Here is an 8,225-nt window from a genome sequence, read left to right as displayed (position 1 = left end):
TCCCCTTCCCTGCCCCCTCACTTTCCCCTGGGCTGCCTCCCCTCCTCCACTTTTTCTGGAGGTGGGGAGGAAGCAGGCAAGGGGACAGTGGTCCAGGAATGACCTCTTTCAACACATGGCAAAGTTGACACAGCAGAAAATAATCGTGGGCGGGTGTGCTCCTGGGGTTGGGCCTACAAACTTTGAAAACTTTCTTTGCAATAAGCTAAGTCCTGGATTTGCAGTCATGCTCAGATTTAGTTGGAATAGGGAGCACTTGGTCAGTAGGGTATTTTTAGCAGCCAGATGCCTTTGTCAATCCAAAGTAGAGAGCAAATGGTCCAAGGGGAGAAGCGAGGTGATACTTACTGCTCTGGGATTCTTCCTTATCAGACTTGCAGTTTCTCAAATGAGATAGTCCTCTTGGCCCCTACTTCCTCCCTCACGGGTGCACTGTTGGCAGAAAGCAGGGGTCTGCTAAACTGACTCCTTCGGCATCTATGTAACAGTACTAGTTAGGCTACAAGGGCCACCCCTCTTTTCCAATGACCTGGGCCTCCCACAGCACTCCCACCCAGGGCATAGAGGCCTGGGAGTGCCCTGCCTTGGCATCACTGAGGATGTAGGTGTGCAGGACACAGGGAGGATAAAGAGAGGAGGCAGGGCTTGAAAACAAAATCCCCCCTTTCAGTGAACTAAGTAAAACAAAAACAAACTAAAATAGTGGTTACCAGAAGGACAGACTGGATTTTTAGTGGTGAACTTAATGTAGCACATAGACATTGATTTAAAATGATGCACACCAATAACTTATATGTGAAAACATAACATTACTTCAATTTTAAAAAATTTTAAAACCTAAAATATAAGCTTGCATTAAGAGCAAAATTGTAAATAATAAAATCATTATGCAAAAAATATTTTAAAACCACATAAAAAGAAAAAGTAAAATCCCCCATTTCTTTCTATCAAATCTCCCTTAACCATGTCTGCTACCAAGGAATTATCAACGGGCTCTGGCCCTCTTAGGCAGGGGTGTGGATGTCAGAGACACAATTCTAAAATCCCCACTTAACTAAATACCACTGCCCTTGATGGCCAGGCAGTTCTCACTGAAGTTGAAAAGAAAAGCACTTGAAGATCCGGAGCTGTGGTTTATCTTCCAGGTAATATTTTTAGCTTCCGGGATGTATCTATTTACAGGAACCCTGCACTCTGGTTCTCTGTGGTTTTCTGGAATCTCCTTGTAAGGCACTGGTCAGTCCTTTTGATTCCGCCATCATAACTTAAGCATCTTCCAAAACCCCACTTACCATACTGTCACTTTTGTCAATGAGGACTTCAATAAATCAATTTTGGGGAGACACATTCAGGCCATAGGAGTTAGTAATTTAGATTTTTTTCAGGTATGAGCAAGTAAATTATATTATGTACAAATGCCATTTCAGTGTTTGGATGTTATATATTTACTATAATGAGAGGTTAAGTATAATACTCGACAGGTTAGTTTCTGAAAAGAGTTACAAACTACGACAAACTTAGTGGCTTAAAACTGTAAGTGATCTTACAGTTAGGTGTCCAGAAGCCAGAAACAGGGCTCTGGGCTGAAATCAAGATGTCAGCAGGGTCTCACCCCCTCTGGGGGTTCTAGGGGAAGGAGCTGTTTCCTTGTCTTTTCCAATTTCTAGCATCTGCCTGCACTTCTTTGCTCATGGGCCATTCCTTCATCTTCAAAACCAGCAGTTTAACATCTTGAAATGTCTGGTTCTAAGCCCCTTGTGATTCCATTGGGCCTGCTTAGATAATTCAGGGTAACCTCCCCACCACAAGATACTTTACTTAATCACTTTTGCAAAGTTCCTTTTGCCGTATTAGGCAACAAATTCACAGGTCTGGGGATTAGGACCTGGACATCTGAGGGGGCAATATATTGTCTTTCTGTCTACCACACTTCAGCAACATAATGCTAATAAGGTTAGATTCAATAACTAAAACTCTGGGCCCAATGTTCTCTCCCTCCTTTTGTCCTGGGGCAGGTAGATTTCTTCTTTGTCTCTGACTGGGCTGACTGTGATCTGAAAGAAGGTCCTCATCCCACCATGCTGGCACCCTGATCTAGGACTCCCAGCTTCCAGAACTGTGAGAAATAAAGTTCTGTCATTGATAAGCTTCCCAATCTGAGGTATTTTATTGTGTTGTAGCCTAAATGGACTAAAACACTAACCTAACCTAATAAGGGAGAAATAAAATGAAAGTTAACGTAATATATATTCATTACAATGCTCACTATAAATATGCCTGAGTACAACTATACTGTAAAATAAAAAAAAAAAAAAGTGGTCAGATGTTTGCTTCTCTGAATGGAATCACTGTGATAAGTGAGAGCTAAAAATGTAGGTTGATATTGAGGACACAGATAACACACAGGGCATTGTTGTCTGTGACATAATCTTCTGAAGTAATGAATGACCTATAATCAAGTTCTGAACAAAAGAAAGTATAACCTCCCTTCAGTTAAAAAGAAGTCACATTCCTAGAAAATTTAGTGTACGTTAAACTTTACAAAAACTGCCCTATGATTATATATAAAATAAAGTTCTAGACGTGGATAGTTAAAAACAAAGTTTCATATAACTGAAATGTGCATCTAGATATTTGAGGTTGTGTAAGATGACCAGAGATTCTTCACTGTCTAAGACTGTCCCCTACTTCCCAATGCATCTAGTCTCTCTGGCCAAGACTAGTGAGACATGGGGTGTTAGTACTAAATATAAGGATGGTGATGGGTAAGGAGGCACAGGGCCCTATATTATACATCAGACCAGTCCTGTGTGTAATTTTTGCTCAATTTCCCCTCACTGGAATTGGGAGGCAAACCTTTCCTCGTGGCCCTGGTCCTTCCCAAAATATGCCGGTAATACCCACAATCATTGACAACCAAAATTCCCTTCCTCCTTCCCACCCCCATTTCTAAAATACCTTCTATGTGGTAGAATGGTCACCATTTAGAATGCTTGTCATCAGGAAAAGTACATCTAGAGTTTTAAAAGGATTTTTTATAGCCCTGCTGGAGTTGCTTAGCCAGAGATGAAAAGATTCAGGAATGATACAAGGGCTTTCTTCGATGTCATACATCAAACTAGGGCCCAGGATGGGCATAATCATGTGGTGTCACAGTTATAAGATGATACACTTGCACACCACAGATTTTTCACCACACTTCTGTAAACGTGCCCCTTCTGCTCCAAGAAGATGGAAAACTTTTCCATTGCTAATGACTTTAACAGCTATCTAGTTTTTTTGTGTATGTGTGTCTCACACACACACACATACCCACACACATACACAGTGAGAAAGGGTGGAAAATGAAACAGTTCAAGTGAAAGAACCCCCAGTCCTTGAGAGAGATCTGACCTAGGAGATTCCAGACAAGAGGAAGACAAAAATGACCACTGAACTCTGCCTCTATTTCAGCTGAACTGTCTTCCTACCTCAGCCCATATATGTCAAGAACATCACCCCTGACCTCCGAGCACTCCCACAGTGCTCCTCAAAGTGTGAGGCAACTGTTGCAAGACATGCCAAGCGAGGGTGATGCTGGGTACTCAGTCATGTACCTCAAGGGTGGAAGAAAGTGACATGAAGAGGCCAGGAATGGGGGCTATTTTAAAGAGTTATCTGTGTAGCACTACAAAAGAAGACATGGGCTCCAAGTATCCTTTTTTTTTTTTTTTTTTTAATAGAGGCATGTTTTTTTTTTTTTTTTATTTGTTTGTTTGTTTGTTTTGTTTATACATGCACTGGGTACAGTCAGAAGCGCGGGAGGGTGAGAGAATTCACCAGAGCCAGAGCGGGGAGCAGAACAGGCAGAAGGACCGAAGTACACTGCTGAGGGGAGCAGCGGGCGGCAGGAGAGGTCTGCGCGCCATGTGGGACCCTCCTCTGGTGGCCGGGGAGCAGCCGGGGATCGAACCGACGCAGAGGCCGCGGGCAGCTTCGCAACCCAGCGCTCAACCGCTGTGCCACCGGGGAGGCCCTCCAAGTATCCTTTTAATTGAACTTCCACTGGTTAACCTGCATCTCTTGTGGAATTTGATTCCAGATTCCATGTTGTAGCCTCCAAATCTTTAATCAATGCCTATATTCATATTACCATCCAGAGCCTTTCAGCAAATCACCTCAGAGATCTTCAGAGAGTGATTGTGTCCCCTTCATTTGCATATGTCACAATTTAATATGTAGAAACAAGTGAGAAAGTGAAGTTACAAATGAAATCCAGAGTAATGGTTCATGATAAGTTTTCAATCATTGGGGTAGATTGTGTGGTGCTAATTAATTCTGTGACTGATTTACCATACTTTGGAAAAACTCCAATCATCCCTTCTATTGAAAATTCCACTGGCTGCAGGGCCACCATCTAGTGGCAAATCAAGGGATTTGCAAGAGCTTAAATCTTTCTAAAACCTGATTTAGTAAACACCAGTTCTTTATCACTAGATTCCATTCCCACTGTCCGTGAAGCTAAGGTTCATTTAGGCCAGGGGTCAACAAGTTTCCTCTGGGCCTGTAAACTGAGGATGACTTGTGCCTTTTTTAATTGGGGAGTGGGGGAGAGATCAAAAGATGAATATTTTCTAACACAAGAAAATTTTATAAAATTCAAATTTCAAGTGCATCCACTGAAATTTGAATGATTGAATGATTGATCCATTCATTCATTCAATTCATTATCACTGCAAGCGATCAAAGAAAAAGCTCGATGCACATCTAGCCACTCACATTCCAGGACGTCAGAGGCAGGTTCCCTCCTTAAGGGTTCATTATATCCTGTATAATCACATCATTGACAAAACTCCACACTTTCTCTAGTCTCTATGTGCTTGCTAAAATAACACACTTGCTTTTATCTTTCTTATTCTGGCTTCAAAATATTTTTAGTCGCAAATTGCTTTCTTCCCCAAAATTCCTAAATGCATTCATTCCACATGCATTTGTCATCACATGTATCAGGCACTAAGCTCTGTGCTACCAAGATTAAACACATGTAGGCCCTCTCTTTATGATATTGACCATTTAGAATGGATGGTGGAAAAGTGTGGAAAGAGCATTAAGAGCAAGGGGGAGGGTAGCGAAGGCAGCCTGAGGAATCAGGAAAGATTTCAGAGAAGTGGCATACGAAAATAAGCAGGGAGGGGCAGAGGCAGAACTGGAAGAGACCACTTCAGTCCCAAGGAGCATGAACAGACATGAGGATATAAACAATAGCATAACATGTGCAGATAATTGCAATCAGTTGGGAGCTACATAAGCACTCATATTATACGTCTGTTTATCGTTCTGTTTATCATATCATTCTGTTTATCATACCAGAAGACAATAGTCCCCCCTGACAAGGATATGTTCTAAAACTGCCAATGGATGTCTGGGACAATGGATAATACCAAAACCTATATACACAGTTTTTTTTCCCCTATATATACATGCCTATGATAAATTTTAATTTATGAATTAGGCACAGTAAGAAATTAATAATAAGATTAACAACATACTGTACTAGGAGGTATGTGACTATGCTCTTTCTCAAAACATCTTATTGTATATATTATTTTCTTTTTTTTTTAAAGATTTATTTATTTATTTACACAAGCACTGGGTACAGTCAGAAGCGCGGGAGGGTGAGAGAATTCACCAGAGCCAGAGTGGGAAGCAGAACAGGCAGAAGGACCGAAGTACACTGCTGAGGGGAGCAGTGGGTGGCAGGAGAGGTCTGCGTGCCATGTGGGACCCTCCTCCGGTGGCCGGGGAGCAGCCGGGGATCGAACCAGCGCTGCAGAGGCTGCGGGCAGCTTCGCAACCCAGCGTTCAACCGCTGCACCAACGGGGAGGCCCTGTATATATTATTTTCAATGGTAATTGATACATATAACTGAAACTGAGCAAAGTGAAACCCCAGATAAGGGGGAGACTACTGTGTTATTGCCTTTGATGTCCCAGAGTTTTATATACATTTGAAAACTTTTCTATTGTTTCAACAACAACAATAACTGTCTGAATGCTTGAAATCATGCTTTACTAACATTACCTCGTATTTTTCACATCCTTTGAGGTAGTTATTATGGAAGCCTCCTACTTAAAATGCAGCAATATCTCTTGAGAAACTCCCATTTGTGCACACGAGACTATACAGGAAGGCTAAAGCAACACTCCGTGAAAACAAAAATGGGAAACAAGCTCAATGTCTAGCTGAAAGACAAAGGACAGCTCATGGTCTGTTTGTAAGAGGGCCAGAGAGGAACAACCTCCAAGCCAGTGGGTTGCGCTCATAGCAAAACGGAAGGTGCAGCTTTTGACTGCCCCAAGACTCCCTAAACAGGGGGTACTGGGAACTAGGGGTAGAACTGAGCCAACTTGTAGGCCTTAAAATGACTGAACACAAGTGGGTCACTCTCTTTTTTTGACTTTCCTTTGTATCCAGGTTTCTGCAGAGCCGACACTAATGAGAAAATATATTGTTGAGCAAATGAATATAAAAAGATTCCAACAGCACTTCCAGTCTAGGAGCAATGAACATTCCAATACAGGCATAATTAACAAGTGTGCTCACTTACAGCTCCTTCCTTTCAAGATTCATGGCCAGGGACTTGGCACTCTTATCTACAAGGTTGGGCAGCCAACCAGCTAGTCTATCTTTCCAAGGTCATCCCCAAATGCCTGCATCTTTCCCGCCTTGTCTGGGGATGTTGCTGCAAATGGTTGTGCCTGGTGAAAAATGATGCTATTACAATGTAACAGATATGGAGACAACTGTGTATAAAAGGAATCCTTGGTCTTCAAACAGGTGCTCAGACCTTACTGGGCTACCCAGGTCTGGGACCTCATGCATGAGTAATAAAGCTTCTCCTGACCTCACCATTCCTGAAGTACCGCTTGTTCTTCCTCTGCCTGGCTAAAAGGCTAAAATTTATTTCTACAACAATGCAATCTGCTGGTAAGACAGATGGAATGTGGTCATGTGCCAGCCAAAAATTTTCTTTCCCTTCTCACCTCTCCCTTTTTCATTCCCTATGTAAATAAATCCCTTTAAATCTTTTTTTTTTTTTTAATTTCTCCCTGTGTGTCTGCTTTTGGGTGTTGTCCTACATTCTTAAGTGCACCAATGAGGACTCACAACCCCCATCATCCCAGTTTCCCCCACCTCCACATTTGCCCTATGACATATTCATACAATACAGAACTATTGTTATAGAGCAACCCCGATATTAAATGGGTTCCTGGCTGTGGGTCCTCACCCACGCGCTTTAAAGGGACTTATGAATACTCTACTACAGGCACACACAAAAGGTTAATAAAAGGTTTATTTACAAGAGGAAAGGAAATAAGGAAAATGTACAACTCAGGGAGAAAATAGGGAAATAAAGTCTTTAATGCGTCCTACCCGATCCGATGACCTGGAAACCCAAAGTCACTCTCAGAGCTGGCCGGACGCTGCCACCTGGTGGAGAGCCCAAAAATGGGGTCCCCCAAAGCCCACGTGTCTGCCTTTTCTATCCACCTGGCTGCTTAACCCCACCCTCAGGTCCCAGCCACCTTCCCTTTGGTGGTGATGGGATTTGGAGTTCCCAGTGTCTTTGGCTTTGACCTGGGGTGGGGGTGGAGTCCACAAAGCCTATATGGAAATAGCTTTGGGACATCCTTTTCCCCCTAACACTATGATAGTGAATGAAGTAAACTCTCATATCTAAGCAGGCATTAATATTTTTTTTTTAAATGGCAAGTGTGGGGGGGAAGCAAGTAAATAACATTTATCTAAAGATTTAAATCATGCAAAGCAATACTTCATGTTACTTAGGGATACATATATAAGAAGTAAAAGTTATAAAGAAATGAATGGATATGAGAAATGCTGAATTCAGGTTGGTGTTTACTTCTGAGAGAAGGAAAGGTTCATGAGGAAGCAAGGAAATGATACCGGAATTGTCAGGCCTAGTCTCCCAGCCAGGAATGGACCTCAGGCTGCAGGGCAGCGCTGAGCCTCAGTCACTAGACCCCCACGGGTTGGTGTCTCACGAAGCCGCAGCAGGAACTTCACAGACTCTCAGGCAAGCAAGCAAGAAGAGGCAGGTTTGTTTTGAGAAAGAAAAAGTTTATTGAGGAGAAAAAGAGCAGAAATAAAGTGGGACTCCCAGGCCAGGAAACCAGGCCTGGGAGGGGCAAGGAAGCCAAAGTGGAGTTGTGTCTCAGGAAAT

This window comes from Talpa occidentalis, unplaced genomic scaffold (genome assembly GCF_014898055.3).
Source record: "Talpa occidentalis isolate TD23 unplaced genomic scaffold, MPIMG_talOcc4v2.1 talOcc4.5, whole genome shotgun sequence".
NCBI lineage: Eukaryota > Metazoa > Chordata > Mammalia > Eulipotyphla > Talpidae > Talpa > Talpa occidentalis.
This window is presented reverse-complemented; position numbering follows the sequence as displayed.